Genomic DNA, 23,939 nt, shown 5'->3' on the forward strand with positions numbered 1-23,939 from the left:
TGAGAAATCCCAGATGTCTAGACCTTCGGATTCCAAATCCCTGATTACTATTACCTCAGCTTCCCAGCTCTTAAAGAATGAGTTGACTACGGAGAAATTGATGGCAGAGAGACAGAAGTCTGACACTGTACCATCATGCATTTGGTCTGATGAATATAATGATGAAATACTGGAGACCATAGACAATGATGTGCCAAAGAAGGAAACCCCCATTGAACGACCATCCTGGGCCAATAAAATTGAGTACCTTCTGGCCCAGGTGGGCTTTTCTGTGGGGCTGAGCACCATCTGGCGCTTTCCTTATCTGTGTTTTCACAATGGAGGTGGTAAGCCTGGGGGCCAGGAATCATGGACTCACAAGGGGGTTAGGAGCCAGATGACCATCCTAGCTATTCTGGGGTCCCTGAGATATGTAGGGGTGGGGGATTTGGGAACCTCACTAGGGCAGGAGACAGGTACCTGAACACCTAGGGTGTTAGGTGGGTGGGAGCAGGATATCTGAACACTTAGGTTCATGAGGATGGTGGGGCTGAAGGCTGAGGTTCAGGGTGGGGGTGGGAACTAGGTATCTGGGTCTTCCAGGAACTGGGGACTCAAGGGACACCTGGGACTGTGAGGGATATGGAAACAGTTGAGCTCTGATATCTGTGGCCCTGAGGGAGGTCACTGATGGGGAATGTGTTTTCCTATACTCCTAAGGAAGTCCAGTCCCTGAAGGGCCAGGTGATTCTCAAAGCCCTTCCTAACTCTCCTGCACAGGCAGTTTTCTCATCATCTACATCCTCATGCTGTTCTTGGTTGGGGTTCCTCTTCTATTCCTGGAGATGGCAGCTGGTCAGAGGATGCGTCAGGGCAGCATTGGTGTATGGAAGGTCATCAGCCCCTGGATTGGTGGTGTGGGGTATACCAGCTTCATGGTGAGGAGTCCTGGGCCACTCAGGCCTACCCTTTATACCCTACTCCCACCCCAACCATTCGTTGTCCTGGGATGGGTCCCTGAATTCACTTCCATGGGTCAAATCCCTTCAAGTCCTCAGTCCTCTGTCAAATCCCCTCCCTTCTCTGGCCTGCCTACCTTTTCCTGTCTCCAGAGTTCTTCATGGTTCCTAGATGTGCTGCATCGTGAGCTTGTACTACAGTGTGCTCATGGCCTGGAGTCTCTTCTATTTGGTGCAGTCTTTCCAGTACCCACTGCCTTGGGCATTGTGCCCCTTACTAAGGAACTCCAGTGATTTTGGTGAGAAGAGAGGGAAGAAAAGGGCAAGTGGGAGGGCTGAAAAAAGGATAGGTAAATTAAGAAGGAAGAGGATCATTGAGAGAATAGGGATGAGCAGGAAGATAATGGAATTTGGAAGGAGGGGATGGAGGGGAATTGAAAGGGGAGGCACGGGGTCGTGCAGTTTCCTCCATGGCCAGTTCACCTCAGATCCTGAATGTGAGCGGACAACATCCACCACATACTTTTGGTACCGACATGTATTGAAGGCCACAGATGAAATTGAAATGGGTGGGCTACCAGTTACACATCTCAGTATCTCTCTCTTTGCAACTTGGTTGATTATCTGCATCTCCATGATCAAAGGACCCAAGTTCACTGGAAAGGTGAGCCATCCTCTAACTTCCTAATCTGATAGTCTCCTTTCTATCTGAGACCCTCTAAAATTTTCCTAACTTGATGTCTGTAAGTCTCCAACTTCTAATTCCTCCTAATATGACCTTTGACTCTCACTAGCCTTTGATCATACTGTCCCAGCTTCTGCCTTTGGTGACTTCTGAATCATCCTTCCTACTCAGATGCTGTATGTCTCAGTAATCCTTCCCTATTTCATCATTTTCTGTCTCCTTATCCGGAGTCTCATGCTGGAAGGTGCATATTTTGGTCTCAAGAATTTGTTAGCTGCCAAGGTGAGATGTCCCCTGCCCTTTGAGCCTCTTATCCATATGAGGGTGTCAGGGACAGAATGGTTGTCTGTCTGATAGAGGCCCTCCTGGCTCCCCCCTTCACCGCCTTCTTCTCATCTTCCATCACATCATGGTTTACCCCCTCTTCCCTTTGTATCCTGGTTTACATGGTACTTCTTCCCAGGTGCCAGCCCTGTACTCTGTGGAAGTGTGGCGCCGGACAGGGAACCAGATCTTTTTATCCATGGGCCCCGGCTTTGGCAGCTTCACTGCAATCAGCTCATACATCCCTCAGTCCAACAACTGTGTCATGGATGCCTTTGTTGTGGCTTTTCTCAATTTGACTGCCTCACTGACTGCCACACTGTTTGTATTTGCCATAATGGGCCACTTGGCCACAGAGAACCATGAAAAGTGTTACCTGAGGTAAGCCCAATTTTTCATATGGAGATCATCAAAAAGACTAAAGTCTTGGAAATAGCCCATAGAATTCCACTCCAGACCCCTGTCCCTCAGGGCTGTTGGCTTAGTGAATATGGGATCCTCAGATAGGAGCATCTTAAACCTTCAAAACGCCTGAATCTCTCCAACTCTATCTCTTTCAGAGCTACCTTTTGAGACTAGGAAAGCCCCACACTTGGAGGTTTTCAAGGTTGTGTTCACCCTATTCTTAACTGGGGTCTGCCATGAAAAATTAGGAGAATAACTTCAGCTGAATCATTAGATAAGAAAAAAAAGGACCCACAGTGCCACCAGAGTCCCTATAGCCCATTCCTGATTTTCTTCTCCTGTGCGATTCATTCTAAAAATACTCATCAGACATTTATACAACATTTCCTGTCTGACAACCCTTTGTTGAGTTCTGGAAACACAACCAGTGGTGAAGCATATACTTACCTGCCCTCAGGAAAACCACAATCTTTTAAGGAAGCAGATACTAAACAAATAATCACAAAGTAGATGAGAACTGGTAGTAGGGATGGTGAGAACCACAGAAGAGCAAGCTATTAACTTCCTGGGGCAGTCAGAAGAGACTTCCTAGTAGTGGCAATCCTAAGCTCTATTTCCTGACAAATAACCACAGCTAGTATTCTTTCAAATGTTTCCCATTCGTAGACCTCCAAACATTTAAAAAATTGGATCATATCATACTACTTTTCTGCAGCTTGTTGACTTGCCCTTATGGAAACTGATCTTGAATAGCTTTCCAAGGCAGTAAATAGAGTTTAGGGAGCTGACTAAGGATTTGTAGGAATTTGCATATGGAGAACAGTATGGTGGTACAATTGGGGTAGACTGAGCAGGAGCAGAGTGGAGTGGTTTGAGGCAGAGAGAACGTCATGTGCCAATGATCCTGAGATGATGGAGAGCATGGCAAGTTGGGGCAGGTTGAATAGTTGAGTGTGACCAGAGTAGAGAAGGTGAAGAGTTCTACATTAGGACACTGGAGAGTCCAACAGGTCAAGAAAGCTGAGAAGCTTTAATTTGTGCTGAGATTGTCTAGTAGGAGGTATAGGTCCTAAAGCCCTCCATGACACTGCATGAGAAACCTCCTCCAGGACCCCACTTAGGAAACTCTCTGGCCTCCCACAGACACCTTATAAAAGTAGGTATCAGACAGTGAGCACTGGGACCCTGTAAACCTAGGTTTCAGTGTGGGCTGTATTTGAACCAGATGAAAAACTCTAGACTAAACTTCTTCTCATGTAGAAGGTAAGAGAAGAGATGTCATCTTAAAGGGTCAAATGATTTTATGTGGTTCTCTCCCTGTCCCCAGGAATGCTAAGACAGTACAGCATCTGATAGCTTCTAGGATGCTGCCTCCTGAGGCCCAATTGCCAGACAGTCTGTATCATGATCCAAGCTCCATCTACTCCCAGTGGTTCAAGAGTCTCCCTGAACAAATCAAAGATGTGGTCCTACCCTATTTGTCCAATTGCAACTTAACTGACCAATTGAAGGAGGTAGGTAGGGGTGGGGTCCTAATGTTCCCTTCAAAACTCCCAGTACACCAGAAATTTCAGCTCTCCTTAGGTGTCTCTAGAATCCAGAAAAGCAATTCTCACCAACATCCTGGACTAACAAGACCAAGGTTCACAGAATCCTATTAAAATAAGGCAGTTGTAGCCTCTGTAGCACCAAGCACTGGAGTTCGTATAAACCTGTTCATACCAACCCAAAAGAGTTGCCAGGCCAGCAGTTGTTGTCAGATAAAGTCCTCGTGCCTCAAGCCCAGATGAGTTTAACAATGTCCATTAATAGTGCTACAGATCATTTCCTATGGGGAGGGGATGAAAGTGCAGTTAGGATTCTACGGGGTAAGCTCAGAGGCGTTGCCCTTCCTCCCTTTACTCACAGGTTATGGAGGGTCCTGGTGTAGCCATTGTGGCATTTACTGATATCATCTCTGTGTTTTCTGGATCTACCTTCTGGTCCATCATCATCTTCATGATGCTGGCGAACCTGGGGCTGAGCACCATGATAGCGATCATGCATGGCATTATTATTCCTCTCCAGGACACTTTCTCTTCCCTCAGGAAAAATAAAATCCTGCTCACAGGTACTCTAACCTATGATCCCACTCCCACCTAAGACTATTGTTTAGCTTAACCGCACTGGGACTCTCAAGAATCTAGTTTGAATTCTGACCTTGATCAAAATCTGTTTTCCCTCAGTGGGCATCTGTGTGTCTCTGTTCCTGGGAAGCCTCATTTTCGTGAGGCCTTCAGGCAGCTACTATGTGAACCTGCTGGATGATTACTGGGCATCTCTGCCCCTCTTCCTCACTGTCATCTTGGAAAACATAGCCATAGCCTGGATCTATGGAGCCAGGAGGTGATGCCCCAAGCCCAGGATCTCATGCACCCACAGAGCAAGGGCCCCTAAGGAATATTGGCCCTCCTACTCTCACTGTCAGGCCTCTGACTCAGGGCTTATAGAGAGCCCCCAGGGGGTCGGAAAGGGAAGGAAGGCATTGGCTGGCTCCTTGGGAAAACAGGTATAGAACAGAAAAGTTAACAGTCCCTATCAAGTCCTAGTGGCTCTGGAGTCCTAGCTTTTAACCAGGGTAGTATGGGCATGAAATCCCTTGCTTCTTGGTGTACCCTGGAATAGCAGCATTGGCATCACCCAGGAGTTTATTAGAAATGCAGACCCTCAGGCTGTACCCCATACCTTTGAATTCATATCTACATTTTAACAAGAACCCCAAGTGAATCGTATGCATGCTAACATTTGGGAAACAATGTGTAATCCAAATGTGGCAATGTTTCTAGGTGGTAGTGGTTCTTGGCATCAGTTTGCTGATTCATAGACTCATACACTCATTCTCAAATATTACCCAGAGTGTGCCCCAGGGCCAGGCAGGCCTTGTGAGCCCTAGGGATACTAAGATAAATTATATTGAGCTTCTGCTCTCAGAGTTGAAAGAAGATGACATATATAGGCAGATTATTGGGTTGGATAGTAAGTTGAGGGCACTCTGGGAACACAGAAAGTTTATCGAAAGAAGGCAAGGAGGGGATGCTTGAACAGAATCCAGATGGATGAAGGGGAGTTTGTCAAGGGAAAGAAAGAAACAAGAGCATTCTAGGCAAAAGAAACCCAAATGTTCATATATGTTGGGGTTAAGAAGGTGCACCAAAGAAAGCTGGGTGTATAGACTTGAAGAAACTACATTTAGGAGCTATACATATTTCTTTTATCCTGAGGGTGATGGAGGAGAGAATTTTTTTTCTTAATCCTGGGGCTGAGACAGAAATCAGAATGAAAAGTGATGAATTAGAGGCAAGAAAACTAGTTGTGGAGGTGAATAGAAAGGTTTAAGAAATGTGAAGCTTTGCCTCCTGGGCTGGGTTTGGATTGACCGTCCCCACCCCAAGTCTGGGTAAGGCCCAAATAGGCCTCCCCAAAGTCTTGTGGTCCTTCCTCTCAGGTTCCTTGCAGACTTGATTATCATGTTGGGCCGCCCCATCTCCCCCATCTGTCGCTGGCTGTGGTGCTTTCTGTCTCCATTTGTGCTGCTAGTCCTGTTTTTAAGTGCCCTGATTCATCTGTCTCTGAAGAGCATCACCTACTTGGCCTGGAACTCAAGCATTGTGAGCCTCCCTCTCAGACCCCAGGACCCCCTAGGGAGTGGATGAGGACTTTTCAATCTGCTCTGGCGTTTAGGACTCTGTCACCTTATTCCCTGATTCCCTGGGGGTTCAGTTATCTAGTCTCTGGCCTTGGTTCATCCTACCCCCAACCTCTGCGGCTTTCCATTTCAGAGAACCTGAGTATTCTAAACCTTCCCTTTCTCCACAGTCAAATGAGGTGATCCGAACTTATCCATCATGGGCTAAAGTCTTGCTCATCATCCTTATCACCATTACCATCTTGCCTATCCCTGCCTACTTCTTATACACACTCATTGATGTGAATTTATCAGTCTCTGTGATTCGAAGTAGGACTACAGTTATCTTCAAACCTGAAGCTAAAGGGAACCCACTGAGGCCCCATCCACAGCTTCAGTTGAGGCAAAGCCAAAACAGTTGAGGCAAAGCAAAACAAAGCCAAAAGGTTAATAAAATAGATAAATAACAGGGAAAAAAAACCTCTCTGCCATGTGAGTAATTCATTTTGGAAATAAAAGACTTGGTTTATTTGGCAAACATCACTTCTTTTTCAGAGTGGAACTCCCTGGCTGGCAGCTTGACATTAGAAAGGTAAAAGTAGCACCTGTTGTAACTGGACCCAAGACATTTTGTTTTCCTGGATTGGGAAAGTTTTTTCTGGCCAGATGGAGGTTAACACAGCACCCATTCTATGCATCTCCTATACTTGCCCTCACCAGACACATAATAATAGTGTTCTTTGACTTCCAGTATTTGGTTGATAGTGATCGCCAACCCTACTTCTCCTAGACTGCCTTCCTCTTGGAATTGGTCTGTGTAAGGTCTGATCCCTATAAAACCTAGGAAAAATGGTGCCAGTAATGAAATCAGTGGAACTTTGATTTTTTCATTAAAAAAAAAAAAGCCTAACTCTCATTATTGTATTCCACTGATTTTATCCAATTCAAATGCTAGAATCCCAGGCCCTTTCTGCCTGGTCCTTCCTGTAAGTAAACAGATATAGTTTTCTAGAAAGCACTGGATTCACTAATTATGGCAAAGCAGTTAACTAATTGGTGACTTTTCATAGATCTCTTAAATACTTGGAATAGTTGATTACCAAGTTTACCAAGGGACTTAAAACTTTACACATGATTTATTTTTACTATGGCGGAAGGGTGATAGAAGGATATTTGGCAAGGAATGAGAGAGAGAGAGTAGAGGTGAACTGCAGAGTTGGAAGACTCAAGGAGTACTTCATTTAAGGCAAGGTGACATCAAAATAAGACAAACAAGGGATCCCTGGGTGGCGCAGCGGTTTGGCGCCTGCCTTTGGCCCAGGGCACGATCCTGGAGACCCGGGATCGAATCCCACGTCGGACTCCCGGTGCATGGTGCCTGCTTCTCCCTCTGCCTGTGTCTCTGCCTCTCTCTCTCTCTCTCTGTGTGACTATCATAAATAAATTTTTTTAAAAAAGGACAAACAAGACACACCATAGTATGGCACACCTAAAACATACCATAAAATACATTTCAACAATCCTCTGTAAATGCATAGATGATCTTTGAAGAAATTAAGGGAAATCTTTAATTTAATTAAGCCTAAGCATGAATTCAGCAGGTGTTAAAGCTACCAACTGCTTTGGGACAATTGCTACTCTAGGAACTTAGTGACTTGGGATTTAAAGTCTAGGTGAAGACAAAGCCTTGGATTCATGAAAGAAAAGGAAGCCCCTACACATAGACAGCTAAAGGGTTATGCCCTCTGTGAAAGAGTTAGATAACAATAAAATGTATATGTCCTGATTCTGTCTCTTATAGCAGGCAACTAATTTTTTTCTTTTAGAATTTGTAACCCAAAACTGTCTTTTGTGGGATTTTGGTTCAGATTCACATAACATGCATAGTCTGAAAAACCCAAGTTAAGATTAATATAAAAGGTGCTTGATGTGGGACACTTGGGTGGCTTAGCGGTTGAACATCTGCCTTCGACCCAGGGCATGATCCTGGGGTCCCGGAATCGAATCTCACATCGGGCTCCCTGCATGGAGCCTGCTTCTCTCTCTGCCTGTATCTCTGCCTCTCTCTCTCGCTGTATGTCTCTCGTAATAAAATCTTTTTTTAAAAAAATTAATATTGAAGACTGTTTTATTTTTTAAAGATTTTATTGATTCATGAGAGACAGAGAGAGGCAGAAACACAGGCGAGGGACCCCAGGATCATGCCCTAGGCCGAAGGCAGGGGCTCAACCACTGAGCCACCCAGGCATCCCAGACTGAACTGTTTTAAATCTAGCTCTCTGCCATTTACGTGAGATGTGTCTATAACACAAAGACACAGGAAGATTGAGTGAAAGGAAGGAGGAAGCTATATCTGCCAAATACTAACTAAAAGACAAAATCATTATGGCAGTAAAATATTTTTTGAGATAAAGAGATTAAAAGGTTACATTTATGAGAAAGATGCAAAGATTACAAATTGCAGGGACCTAATAATATAGCTTCAAAAGTATAAAACTGATGGAACTATATGGAGAAATTGACAACATTTTTTTGTGGAAAATTAACACAATTTTATCAGGAATCCATAGATAAGCAGAAAAACAGTATGTACCTTTGAACACAGCAAGTTTGACATAATGTACATATGTTGAACTCTGTATTCAATAATTACAGAACACATATCTTCTGAAGCACACAGAATATAAAATTGATCACACAGTAATCTATAGCACAAGCCTCAACAAATTTCAAATGGTAACAGACCATGTTCTATAACCACAATGCAACTAAAGCAGATCTGAACAATGAAAATAAAGTCATATAACGAGACATTTAAAAAAAATCACATTAAAGGGACTCCTGGGTGGCTCTCCCTTTCTCTCACAGTCTCTCAAATCTGTTTTAAAAATCACATTAAAGGGGATCCCTTGGTGGCTCAGCGGTTTAGCACCTGCCTTTGGCCCCGGGCGCGATCCTGGAGTCCTGGGATCGAGTCCCGTGTCTGGCTCCCAACATGGAGTCTGTTTCTCCCTCTGCCTGTGTCTCTGACTCTCTCTCTCCAGGTCTATCATAAATAAATAAATAAATAAATAAATAAATAAATAAATAAATAAATAAATCTTAAAAAAAACACATTAAAAAATTAATGGGTCAAGGACTACATCATATAAAAATAAGGAACTACATAAAAGCAATAAGTACTGCATTTCAAAATGATAGGAGAGAGCTAAATTGGTGAACTGTGTGTATATATTTGGTCTGTCCTGCGTTAAAACCTATTTTCTACTTAGGAGAAATCCGCATTGTGTGAATCTTGGTGGGAGGAGCAGATGCACTAAATTGGTAAATTAATTTTAAATTATTAGAAAAAAAGGTTGAAAATTGATTAATTGAAATATCCAACTTAAAAAGGTAGAAAAAAACTGAATAAATATTTATTTATTTATTTAAGATTTTATTTATTTATTCATGAAAGACACAGAGAGAGAGAGGTAGAGACACAGGCAGAGGGAGAAGCAGGCTCCATATGAGGAGCCTGACATGGGACTTGATTCCAGGTCGCCAGGATTATGCCCTGGGATGAAGGCAGGTACTAAACCACTGAGCCACCCAGGGATCCCCAATAAATCTAATTTTAGAAGGAAGAAAATTAGCAGCAGAAATTACTGATATAGAAATACTGATATAGAAAATAGAATCTTCCTTCCTGGATTTTAGCACCAACAGTCCCTCCTACCCTGGGGAAAAAAAAAAAAGAAAATAGAATCAAAGGTAAAAGCTGAGTCTTAACAAATAAAAATCTGTTTTTTACAAATGCAGCAGAGATTCCAAGAAGTTAATAAGAGAATTGAATGAACAACTTTCCACCTTGAAAATTCTGAATGAACAAAGTCGTACAAAATATGGAAGTGATAGCTACTGCATGGAGATGTGGGATTTCTGATTGCCTAATAATTCTGAGCGGGTTTCTCTTGAGAGAGTCATGAGGTGGGGGGATGGAATTTGAAGTTTGGGGTGGTTCATCAGAAAAGAACTGTTGTCTAAGGGGCCATTTTCTCTGGATTTCCTTGCTGACAAAAGGCGGTTAATTACAGAGGAGTTAAAGATTGTTGCCCACTTTGAGAATGTGGTTCCACTTGGTAGCCATGGGACTTCTTTTCCGGCTTGGCTCTGTCCTTTAGCCTCCTGGCTTCCTTCCCTAGAGGTAGAGGAGCCCTGAAGTGAATTAGGAGGCAGAGGCTCCAGTCTCTTTGGTCTGACCTCTCTCCATAGAGTACCCAAAATCGTATCATTAATTCTGTCAGTTTTCTACCTTGCCTCCCAAGCTTCTTTTTGTTCAGAGACCTAAAACTTTCTTCTATAACTGCTTTATTGAGCTATAATACGAACACCATACAGTTCACCTGTTTTTGCACAGTGCCACCTATTTGAGGTGAATTACAATTCAATGTTGTTGTTTTTTTTTTTTTTTTTTAAGATTTTACTTATTCATGAGAGACACAGAGAAAGAGAGAGACAGAGACATAGGCAGAGGGAGAAGTAGGCTCCCCACAAGGAGTCCCATGCTGGACTCAATTCCTGGACCCCAGGGATCATGCCCTGAACTGAAGGCAGACGCTCAACCTCTGAGCCACCCAGGCATCCCACATTCAATGTTTTTTAGTGTATTCATAGAGCTGCTGAATTTTACCAAATGTATTTTCACCTTGTTGATAGATTTTCTTTGATATTGATTTGATAATACATTAGTCATAATGTGTTATCCTTTTGATAAATTGCTGAATTCTAATATTTACTTTATTCATCTAGTCATTGTAGATTATTTTTTCCCTACTAATTTTTTAAAGATTTTATTTATTTATTTATTCACGAGAGACACACACAGAGAGAGAGGCAGAGACGCAGGCAGAAGGAGAAGCAGGCTCCATGCAGGGAGCCCGATGTGGGACTCGATCCCGGGTCTGAAGGCGGCGCTAAACCGCTGAGCCACCTGGGCTGCCCCCCTACTATCTTTTTTAGATTTTAGTATTAAAGTGATTCTTTACGTCATAAAGTAAAATAAGGGACGCCTGTGTGGCTCAGTGGTTGGGCATCGGTCTTTGGCTCCAGTCGTGATGCTGGGGTCCTGGGATAGAGTCCCGATTCCAGCTCCGTGAGAGGAGCCTGCTTCTCCCTCTGCCTATATCTCTGCCTCTTTCTCTGTCTCTCATGAACAAGTAAATAAAATCTTTTAAAAAATAAAGTAAAATAAGGAGCTCTCCATCCTTTTCTGTAATTTAGGCCAACACTTCTTTTTTTTTTTTTTTTTTTTTTTTTTTAATTTTATTGATTTATGATAGTCATACAGAGAGAAAGAGAGAGAGGTAGAGACACAGGCAGAGGGAGAAGCAGGCTCCATGCGCCGGGAGCCTGATGTGGGATTCGATCCCGGGTCTCCAGGATCGCGCCCTGGGCCAAAGGCAGGCGCCAAACCGCTGCGCCACCCAGGGATCCCTAGGCCAACACTTCTTAAAAAAAAAAAAAAAGATTCCCGCTCCTGCCCACCCCAGACAGTTCATGACATCATGGCTGAATAAAGGATTCTGGGGTTGCAATTTCTTTTATCTCTGTAGATAACCTCTCATACCCTTCTGCCTTCTTGTGATAAAGCTGAGAAGTCCAATGGTAATCTGATCCTTTTTACTTTGTAACTTGTTTTTTCTATCTAGATGCCTGTAAGATTTTCTCTGAATTTCTGGAGTTCACAGGTTTCACCAGGATTTGCCCAGATATATATTTTTTCCTTGACAAAATGCCTGGAAACTGGTGAAGCCTTTAAATTTGTAAAAATGGTTTTTTCTCTAATGGAGGACCCTAACTTCTAGTATTAGTTTGCTTATTGCATCTTCTCCATCTATGCTCTTTACCTTGGGGTCCACTGTTATTCATATGCCAGTTCTTTATTTTTTCAGCTTTTTCGAGGTATAATTGGCCTGTAACATTGTGTAAGTTTAAGGTGTATAATGTGATGGTTAGATATATCTATTGCAAAATAATTACCACAATAGGGTTAGTTAACACTTTTTATTACCTCACATAATTACCTTTTTTATGTAGTGAGAACATTAAGATCTACTCTCTTAGCAACTTTCAAGTACAGTAGGATTATTAACTATAGTCACTGTGTTGTACACTGGAAGTTTGTGCCTCTTTACCAACATCTTGCTATTTACTCTACTCCCTAGCTCCTGGCAACCACCATCCTACTCTGTTTCTAGAAGTTCAACTTTTTTTAGATTCCACATATAAGTGAGATAGACTATTTATCTTTCTCTGACTTATTTCACTTAGCATAATACCCTCAAGGTACATCTATGCTATCACAAATGGCAAGATTTCCTTCTTTCTCATGGTTGAATAATATTCCATTATTTTACATATAATATTTTCTTTATTCACTTATCCATAGATGCATACTTAAGTTGCCTCCATATCTTGGCTATTGTAAATAATGCTGCAATGACCATAGGAGTACAGGTATCTCTTTGAGATAGTGATTTCAGTCCCTTGGATATATGCCCAGAGGTGGGTTTCTGAATCATAAGATAGTTTGTACTTTATTTTTGAATTCTTCATTTTGTATGCCCATTTGTCTATTGGGTTGTTGATCCTTTTGTGTAATTTTAAAAATTCTTGGCGGGGGATCCCAGGGTGGCTCAGTGGTTTTGCACCTGCCTTCGGCCCAGGGCATGGTCCTAGAGACCCGGGATCGAGTCCCACATCAGGCTCCCTGCATGGAGCCTGCTTCTCCCTCTGCCTGTGTCTCTGCCTCTCTCTCTCACTGTGTGCCTATCATAAATAAATAAAAAAAAATAAAGTTGTAACCTTGAGGTTCTGGACTGACAAGCCCCACCTTGGGTTCAAGGTGCTACAGCAGCTCACAGAACTCAGGGAAAAACATTTAAAAAAATAAAAAGAATAAAAAAAATATTAAAAAAAGATTTTATGTATTTGTTCAAAAAAGATACGGGGGGGGGGAATACATAGGCAGAGAGAGAAGTAGGCTCCCTGTGGGGAGCTTGACATGGGAGTCCATCTCAGGACCCCCAGGATCATGACCTGAGTGGAAGAGAGAGGCTTAACCACTGAGCCACCCAAGTGTCCCTGAAATCCCACTTACCACATCCTGATTTCCATCAGTATCCAGATCCTCCAGACTTTGTATTCTATTCCATTAAGTTATTTGCAAATTTGCTTGAGAACCACCTTGTTTTAGATATTGAAGTTTTACACTATGTTGAATCTTTATAGCACAGTGGCTAAGAGCATGGACTCTGAAACAAGCCTATGCATTCCCATCTTGGCTTTCCCCTTACCTCAGTCCACAAAATGTGTTAACCATGAAGAGTACCAGCCAGACCAAATCTGCTTGGCAACGGGTGACCTCACGGGGCCCATTGCAAGGCCCAGTGTGGCAGGTAGCCGGTGACCCCTGGGACCTTCCCGGAAGAATATACTTGGAGAGAAGATGCTCCAAGGAGGGAGGGGTGACGCTGGGGTGGGGAGAACTGAACGGTGCTTGCTTCACACTTAAACACGCAGATCGTCGGGTTTCTGAGCTCGGGAACCTCAGAGCAGGAGCCACCCTGCAGAAGATAGGGCCAAGATGCGGGCGGTCTATGGGCTGTGGGTCCGCAGCCCAGACGAATGGATCAACGAAGAGGGCACGCCTAGGGGCTGGGCTCAGGTGCTGCATCTCTAGGGTGAATTGCCTAAATCGCCTTCTGACTACAACGAAATATAAAAATCGCCTCTGGCCCCAATAGTGGTGGTTCTCACAGACCCTCAGACCCTCACCCTCGTCACGCGCCCAGGCCACCCCCCTCGCAACGCCCCGCAAAAGCGACCGGTCTTCTCCAGACTCGCGCTGTCAGTGGCGGGTAAAGGACAGGGGGTGCGGGGAGCCAGGCGTCTGTTCCTCCCCCAGCCATCCCCCTCCCCCCTCGGCCTCTGGACCTAGACCACCGAGCCTCCCCCAACCCTATCTCCCTTTCTTTCTGGGAATTTAGGGATCCAAGATGCCCTGAGTCTGGGAGGGGAGGGTCAGAGTAGTAAACACCAACTGGTAGAGCCCAAGTCTGGTGGCACATCTTGCCCCTTCCTCACTTCCCATCTCACCTGGGCTGAGTCTATGGGGTTGGGATGCTGTAGGCGCAGCCTTCACTGACTGGCTCCGAGGTGGACTCCTGGGACTCTCCCATCTGAATCAAAGAGTTTCTTAGCTGGTCTTCAAACACATTGTCACTCCTTTGATTCTCTGAGAGCCCAGCAGAGAGTAGAGAGAGCAGGGAGCCCAGAAGTGGAGAAAGACTGAATGCACATATCCAGGTGGGGCTGGACTGGTGACAGAGACCATTAATCCCAGGCAAGTGCTACCTGGGCTGACACCTCTGAGGGTTGAAGGCAGAAGGAGCATTGGCAGCAGAGTGAGTTGCAGGTATGAAGCCTTGATGGGGCGACAAGGGGGTGGCTGCAGCTGCAGGCCAGGTGGGACTTGGGAGGAGCAGGAAGCAGCTGCTCTTGAGGAAGGGCCCTGGCTGGAAACCTAAACAGGGCTGAGTCCTCTCAGGAAGATTTGAGAAAATGATAGACTTGGTCAGCTTTATACAATGATGCTGAAATATTAAGTGTCCATTAAAAAGCATAGTTTTAAAGAATATCACATAGGAAAACACTCTTGACACAGTGGATATATATATATATATAATCTCCAATATTATCTGCAGTTTGTAAATAATACAGATATGATCATAGAGTATATATTAATATATATTTATATAGTATATGTTGCATTTAACATTATCTGGTACTTAATATGTATTAGTAATATCCAGTTTGTAAGAAATACACATGTATAAAATATTCACATATACACATACTATGATAATACCCAATTTATAAAATTGGCTGTGTCTCCTTCCAAAACCTAGAGGGAATCCCAGCAAAGAGAGAGAGAAAGAGAGAGGAAGGAAAGCAGGCTAAAGAGGGCAAACATTTTAAATTATGGTGTCTTTTAAGATTGTGTAGACTTTGCCTCTAGATTTGCAACTAAAACCTCAAACTTGGGCAGCCTGGGTAGCTCAGTGGTTTAGCACTGCCTTCAGCCCAGGGTGTGATCCTGGAGACCCAGGATTGAGTCCCACGTTGGACTCCCTGCATGGAGCCTGCTTCTCCCTCTGCCTGTCTCTCTCTCTCATGAATAAATCTTTAAAAAAAAATCAAACCTCAAACTTAAACAAGAGGCCAAATGGCCTACCTTACAAATAGCATCAATCCTGAGCCATCTTTTCAAGTCACCAGGTGAACTGAGCTGGATTGTGTGCTCCTTTGGTACAGAAGCTGATAGTGGTGCCAGTACTGCTGAAAGGCATATTTGCAGGGCAGGGTAACTGACTGCCCCTCTGGCTGGAGTCTGTGCATTGGGCTCTTGAATGGGTTTAATCAAGACATTTCTAGAAGGGGTTACTGGGGGTTTTGGAATAGACAAAAAGGATGTTTATGTGTAAAGTGTATTAAAATCTCAAGACACCTCTGAGGAATTCCGACTGCATAGTGGGCAAGCAGGGAAGTGGCAAAGGTGATCAAGGTTAACTTCCTGGAGGAAGTTAGATCTGAGAAGAGACACCAGTGATAAGTTGAAGTTATCTGGATGAGGGAGGATGGGTAGGTGAAGAAGGGAGTGTGTCCTGTGAGAAAAAGCAGCTAGAGAGAGTTTTCTATGTATTTGCATGCATATGTATGAACACTTGGAAATGTATAGTTTCTTTATATGGATTTTTTTTACATAAAGGTATCATACATACATTCTGTGACTTCACCTAGAAATGGGTTTTGCAGACTTTGTTCTTACAAACCTATATACTCCTTTTTCATTATGAATTACTATAAATATTCACAAAAGTATACAAAACTGAAATGTTCAGCTCAATGACTTATTATAAGGCAAATATGCCAACCATCCTAGTCAGAAACAACATTTCCTGTATCCCTCCTTCACGTCAAGTGGGAATCGCCGTTCTGACACTTAGGATCATCACTTCCTGCTTTTATTTATGGCTTTACCATCTCAGTGTGTGAACCTAAACACTGTGGTTTTGCCTGGGTTTTGTTTTTTGTTTTGTTTTGTTTTTTTACTTTGTTATAAACAGAGTCCTATGACATGTATTCCTTGGAATATAGCTTCTTTGGATGAATGTTAAGTTTTGGGGATTCATCCATGTTGTTAAGTGTAGCTGTAGAACATTTTCCCCCCTTTGCTGTGTAGTATTCTTTTGTACTGGTTATATCACTATATATGCTACTGTGTTGGACTTTGGATTATTTTCTTTTGAGGTTGTTCCAAACAGTGCTGTTAAAGAAATTCCTGTATGTATGCTTTGTTACACATGAACACACATTTTTGTTGCAATTATACCCGAGAGTTAAATTGCTGTTCATGGGATATGTATACCTTCATTCTTAATGGATAATGGCCAATCCATCTCTCAAAATAATTTTGTCAGTTTCCATCCCCAGCAGCAGTGTATGACATTCCCCATGGCTCCTCTTTCTTGTCAATATTTGTTCTTGGCCTTTTCATTCTAGCCAATCTGACTGGTGTAGTGTGGCCCTTCAAAGTGGTTTTAATCACCATTTCTCTTCTGTTTAAATAGCTTGAACCATTTCATATCTTCACTGGCCATTTGACAAACCACTTTGGTGAAAAGCATCTTTGTGTTTCCCGAGCATTTTTCTACTGGGTTATTTATGTCTTTCTTTTTTTCTTTTTTAATTTAATTTAATTTTATTTATTTATTTTTTATTTATGATAGTCACACAGAGAGAGAGAGAGAGAGAGGCAGAGACACAGGCAGAGGGAGAAGCAGGCTCCATGCCCCCGGAGCCCGATATGGGATTCAATCCCGGGTCTCCAGGATCGCGCCCTGGGCCAAAGGCAGGCGCCAAACCGTTGCGCCACCCAGGGATCCCTATTTATATTTTTCTTATCAACTTCTGGGAGCTTTTATAGGTTCTGGATTTTTTTGTATATTTTTTATTGGGGTTCAATTTGCCAACATATAGTATAACCCCCAGTCCTCTTTCCATCAAGTGCCCCCCTCAGTGCCCGTCACCCAGTCACCCCATACCCCTGTCTACCTGCCCAACTCCCCTTCCACTACCCCTTGTTCATTTCCCAGAGTTAGGAGTTCTCATGTTCTGTTACCTGCTCTGATATTTCCCACTCATTTTCTCTCCTTTCCCCTTTAATCCCTTTCACTATTTTTTATATTCCCTGTATGAATGAAACCATATAATGTTTGTCCTTCTCCGATTGACTTACCTCACTCAGCATAATATCCTCCAGTTCTATCCACGTTAAAGCAAATGATGGGTATTCTTTTTTTTTTTTAAGATTTATTTATTTATTCATGAGACACACACACAGAGAGAGAGAGAGAGAGAGAGAGGCAGAGACATAGGCAGAGGGAGAAGCAGGTTCTCCACAGGAGTTCAATGTGGGACCCGATTCCAGATCCTGGGATCATGACCTGAGCCGTCCCAGGTTCTGGCCTTAAAAACAAAAACAAAAATAAAACAAACAAACAAACAAAAAACCTCTATCAGCTATATGTGTGGCAAATTTTTTCTACCCTATGGCTTTTGACATTTTTAATACTGCCTCTTGATGAACAGATGCTCAGAATTCTAATGAACTCAAATTTACCTATTATTTCCCTTCTTGTTAGTGTTTTATAAGTCCTATTTTTGAAATCTTTCTTAACCTGCAGATCATGAAGCTACTCCCTCATATTAAACTCTTTAGAAGACTTATGAATGTGCTTTTCTTTTTTTTTTTTTTAAGATTTTATTTATTCATGAGAGATACAGAGAGAGAGGCAGAGACATGGGCAGAAGGAGAAGCAGGCTCCATGTAGGGAGCCCAATGTGGGACTCGATCCCAGGACCCCAGGATCACAATCTGAGCCAAAGGCAGACGCTCAAATGCTGAACCACCCAGGCATCCCTATGCCTTTCTTTTTTAAATCTCATGGATTAATTTTTGTACAATCTGAGATAATGATCAAATTTCATTGTTTCCCATCCTAATTATTCCACATTTTCCCATCCTAATTATTTAACCCTGTCATTTACAGTACTGTGAGTTGACATGAAATATCTCTCCATTTATTTAAAACTTTTACTTCTCTCTTTTTAATTTTTTAAATTTTATTTTAATTCAATTTAAAACTTTTACTTCTCTTAAACAAAACAAAATACTTTTACTTCTCTTAATCCTTTATAGGTTTTGGTATAGAAGTCTCATCTTTCTTTTGTTAGATTATTCCTAAGTACTTGAAATATCTCAATGTTATTATAAATGTTACCTTTAATTTTTTCATTACCTATTTATTTCTTGCTGGTATCTAGAAATTCTATTAATTGTATTCCATTAACCCTGTATCCAGCCACCTTGCTAAATTCACTTATTAGTCTTAATAATGTATTTATAGATTCTGTTTTATTTTTTATATATACAATTGTATCTGTAAATAATGACAGTTTAATTTCTTTTCCAAAGTTTACACTTTAAAAATCTTATTGCACTTGCTAAGATCTTGTACTGATTATCTATTGCCACCAAAATGGTGCATAACAAGCCACCTCAAAATTCAGTGACTTAAAACAACAAGAATTTATTATTATATCTCATGAGTCATTAGGCTGGACTCAGCTAAGAGTCTGGTTGGCTATTGACTGATCTAGGCCAGCTTGTGCTGGGACCACTGGAATGATTCAGCTCAGCTCAGATTTACATCTCATTTTCCAGCAAATTAGCCTAGATACATCCTCATGGTGATAGCAAGAGTGTAAGAGAGGAAGCAGAAACAAAGGTCTTTTGCAATCTAGGCTCTGAATGGGCATACCAGCCCTGATTCAAGGTGTAGGAGAGTAGATTATGGCCTCATTGGTAAAAGGAACTGCAGAATCACATTGCAAAGGGGTATATATAGAAAAAATTTGAAGAGTTGGAACCATGGATGCTATCATCAACCTAAACTTTAAATCCACTTTGACTAAAAGGGACTGAAGTAGGCATCCTTGTCTTATTCCCAAACTCCAAAGGAAAAGCCTTCAAGGGCAGCCCCGGTGGCGCAGCGGTTTAGCGCCGCCTGCAGCCCGGGGCGTGATCTGGAGACCCTGGATTGAGTCCCACGTCAGGCTCTCTGCATGGAGCCTGCTTCTCCCTCTGCCTGTGTCTCTGCCTCTCTCTCTCTGCATCTCTATGAATAAATAAATAAAATCTTTAAAAAAAAAAAAAAGGAAAAGACTTCAACACTTTATCATTAAGTACAGTGTGTGCTATAAGCTTCTTTGTAAATAACCTCTATAAAATTAAGAATGTTCCTTTCTAGTCCTGGTTTCCTCAGGTTGTTTTTTTTTTTTTTTTAATAAGTGGTTATTGGGGGATCCCTGGGTGGCGCAGCGGTTTGGCGCCTGCCTTTGGCCCAGGGCGCGATCCTGGAGACCCGGGATCGAATCCCACATCAGGCTCCCGGTGCATGGAGCCTGCTTCTCCCTCCGCCTGTGTCTCTGCCTCTCTCTCTCTCTGTGACTATCATAAATAAATAAATAAATAAATAAATAAATAAATAAATAAAAAAGTGGTTATTGGGTTTTATAAAATATTTCCGCAAATATTGAGATGATTGTATTATTTCTATCCTACATTATGTTATCATTGATTGATCTTTACTTCTAAACCTCCCTATATGACTAGAATAAACTCAACACAGTTGTGATGTAATACTGTTTTTACACATTAATGGATTTGATTTGCCAGTATTTTGTTGAAGGCATTTGCATCATTGTTCATGATTGACACTGATACGTGATTTTCTTCTTCATTATTCCTTTGCCAGATTTTGGTATTAAGGTTACACTGGTCTTGCCACTTTTTCTAATCTGGAAGATTTTATGCAAGATTAGTGGTATTTCTTTTTTCTTTTCTTTTTAAAGAATTTATGTATTTATTCATTAGAGACACAGAGGAAGGCAGAGACATTGGTGAGGGAGAAGCAGGCTCCCTGCGGGGAGCCCAAAGTGGAACTCAATACCAGGACCCCAGGATCACGACCTGAGCCAAAGGCAGACACTCAACTGCTGAGCCACCCAGGGGCCCCAGTAGTATTTATTTCCTTTTTTTTTTTTTTAATTTTTATTTATTTATGATAGTCACAGAGAGAGAGAGAGGCAGAGACACAGGCAGAGGGAGAAACAGGCTCCATGCACCGGGAGCCCGACGTGGGATTCGATCCCGGGTCTCCAGGATCGCGCCCTGAGCCAAAGGCAGGCGCTAAGCCGCTGCACCACCCAGGGATCCCCAATTTCTTAAATGTTTAGTACAATCCACCAGTGAAATCATTCAGCCCTGAAATTTTCTTTGGAGCAAAATAACTAATTACAGAAGTAATTTATTAAAAATTTATAGAACAGGGGTGCCTAGCTGAGTGGGAGGAACACACAACTCTTGATCTTGGGGTTGTGATTTGAACCCCACATTGGTCAGAGAGATTATTTAAATAAATAAATATTTTTAAAATAAAAATTAAAAATGTAACTTATAGAACAATTCTATAAATGTAAATTTATATATATACATTTATATATATAAATTATATATTTTTTATATATAATTTATATATAAATGTAATTTATAGAACAATTTATAGAACAATAGAACAAGTTTCTATTTCTTCTTGCATAAGTTTTATTAAGTATTATTTTCCCCAAAACTTGCAGGAATAAAATTGTTAATTGTAGTGTTGGATTATATTTTTAATAACTACAGGATTTATAATGATGCTTTTTTTATTCTGACACTGATTGTCCTTTCTTTATTTGTCAAGTCTTATTAGAGATTTTTATCAAATTTGTCTCTTTAAAGAACCAACTAAAAAAAATTAAAAAATAAAGAACCCACCTTTGATTTTGTTGATCTTCTCTATTGTATGTTGTTTTCCACCTTATTAATTTCTCCTGTTAACTTTATCATTTCCTACCTTCTTCTTTTTTGGGTTTATTTTGCTCTTATTTTCTAATTCCTCAGGGATGGAGTCTTAGCTTATTAATTTTCATGTTTTTACATTTTCTAATATTTGGCTTTAGCTGCATCCCATTTTTTAAAGTTTATTTACTTTTTTTTTAAATTTTTTATTTATTTATGATAGTCACACAGAGAGAGAGAGGCAGAGACACAGGCAGAGGGAGAAGCAGGCTCCATGCACCGGGAACCCGACGTGGGATTCGATCCCGGGTCTCCAGGATCGCGCCCTGGGCCAAAGGCAGGCGCCAAACCGCTGTGCCACCCAGGGATCCCTATTTACTTTTTTTTTTTAGCAATCTCTACACCCAATGTGGGGCTCAAATTCACAACCCCAAATCAAGAGTCGCTCACTCCACTGACTGAGCCAGCCAGGTGCCATCCCACCTCATGTTTTGATATGTTGTATTTTCATTATCATTCTTTTCAAAATATTTTCTGATGTCCATTATAATCAATTCTTCAACCATTGGTTATTTTAAAATGTAGTTTTTAATATCCAAACATAGGAATTTTAAAACTAATTTGTATTATTAATTTCTAGTGTAATTGCATGTAGTGAAGTGTACTGTGTGTGACTGTAATTCTTTGATATTGTTGAGATCTGTTTTATGGGAAATATGGTTGATATTTTGTAATTGTTTAGTGTGTTCTTTTTTTAAGATTTTATTTCTTGGGCAGCCTGGATGGCTCAGCGGTTTAGCTCTGCCTTCAGTCCAGGGCGTGATCCTAGAGACCTGGGATCGAGTCCCACGACGGGCTCCGTCGGGAATCTTTAAAAAAAAGATTTTATTTCTTTATTTGAGAGAGAGAGAGAGAGAGAGCATGAGCAGGGGGAGGGGCAGAAGGAAAAGGAAGAGCAGACTCTTCGCTGAGCTGGGAGCCCAATGTGGGACTCGATCCCAGGACTCAGATCATCACCTGAGCCACCCAGGTGCACCTGTTTAGCATGTTCTTCAAAATATGTATTCTGCAGTTTTTTAATATAGTTGTATATGTGTGGATATACATATATATTCATTAAGTCAAATGTACTAATTAAGTTGCTCTGATCTTCTATATCCTTAATGAATTTTTGCTTTTTATCTGTTATGCCACAGATAACTGGATTTTCAATTTCCTACATTTTGAGGCCATATGAAGAGATGAATAACATTTTAGAATTCATAGGTCTTCCCAGTGAATGGAACTTTTTATCCTATTATTAAATTTCCCTCTTGGGAAGCCTGGGTGGCTCAGTGCTTGAGACTGTCTTTGGCTCAGGGCGTGATCCCAGAGTGCCATGATGGAGTCCCACAACAGGCTACCTGCAGAAGCCTGCTTCTCCCTCTGCCTATGTCTCTGCCTCTCCCTCTGTGCCTCTCATGAATAAATAAATAAAATATTTTAAAAAATAATAATAAATTTCCCTCTTTATCTCTGGAAACTTTACCTTAAATATTAAATACATGTTTATATATTTATAAATATTAAGTATATATATAGACATTAATATTAGAGTTTAATGTGTAAAAATCATATATTAATATATTAATAAAGCTATACAAGCTTTTTTGGGGTAGGGTTTTCATGGAATACTATTTTCCATGCTCTTTACTTTTTTTCCATGCTCTTTACTTTTAACTATTCCAAATTCTTATATTTTAGATGTCCCTTGTAAACAGCATTTAGTCTGATTTTATAAAGTCTGAAAACTTATCTTTTAATTGGAGCATTCAGTCCATATACATTTAACATAAATCCTCTTATGTTTATGTTTTTGTTTTTTTAAATAGAGGCCAGTTTAGCCTGATTCTTTTTTTTAATTTTATTCATTCATTCATGAGAGACACAGAGAGAGAGAGAGAAAGAGAGAGAGAGGCAGAGACACAAGCAGAGGGAGAAGCAGGCTCCATGCAGGGAACTTGACATGGGACTTGAACCCCGGTCTCCAGGATCACACCCTGGGGTGAAGGCGGCGCTAAAACCACTGCTGAGCCACCCAGGCTGCCCTGTTTATGTTTAAATATACCATTTAATGAGGCATTTTGTACCTGTCCTATTTACTCTATATTACTTTTCTCTTCTTCTTGCATTCTTTGTGCATTGCTTGTTTTTTATTAGTCTATTTTTTCTCACAGCTTAGAAGTTATACTTTACTTTTATTCTTTTAATGGTTCCCCTAGATATTAAATATAAATATGTTTTATCAAATGATGTTTATTGGTACTGTAAGCAAACCTAACAAGAATTCATCCACCTGATACTCGGCAAGCCAATAAAAACTGGCACCAAGCTTTTGCAGTGAGGAAAGATTTACCGTCCGGTGATACCCAGGAGAACCAGGAGCTAATGTCAAAAAGTCTTGAGTTCCCTGATGACTTGCAAATAGGGGCTTTTAAAGGGTGAAAATTTGGATCCTTTTGTAGTTCATGAGCATGATGATTGGGTGCTCACACCATCGTGTGACATGTGCCCCCCCTCAAACCTTGTTACCACCACGGCTCATTACCCGTCTGACGTGAAAAAAAAAGAAAAGAAAGAAGAAAAGAAGAAAGAAAGAAAGAAAGAAAGAAAGAAAGAAAGAAAGAAAGAAAGAAAGAAAGAAAGAAGAAAAGAAAGAAAGAAAAAGAAGAAAGAAAGAAAGAAGAAAGAAAGAAAAAGGGGTGAAAATTCAGGGTAAGGGTCTCATGATTCTGGGATCATGGTGATTAATTAAAGATTAAGTCAGCTTTTTTTTCCTTTCTTGACCATCCCATCCCTTCTGGTATGTTCTTGTCTGGTTTCGATGTGACCATACTGCAGCAGCGGTTCTGCTTCAGGGGGACCGGGAACTGGAAA

At 41.4% G+C, this 23,939-nt stretch overlaps 1 non-coding gene across 1 annotated transcript; it reads left to right on the forward strand.

The window, feature by feature from the left end:
- The first annotated feature begins 23,515 nt into the window (after positions 1 to 23,515).
- Positions 23,516 to 23,620, forward strand: LOC121486027. The gene has a single exon (XR_005986509.1). It is a non-coding gene; the product is annotated as a small nucleolar RNA U13 (small nucleolar RNA).
- Positions 23,621 to 23,939: the final 319 nt, after the last annotated feature.

This window comes from Vulpes lagopus, chromosome 2, assembly GCF_018345385.1.
Source record: "Vulpes lagopus strain Blue_001 chromosome 2, ASM1834538v1, whole genome shotgun sequence".
NCBI classification, from domain to species: Eukaryota; Metazoa; Chordata; class Mammalia; order Carnivora; family Canidae; genus Vulpes; species Vulpes lagopus.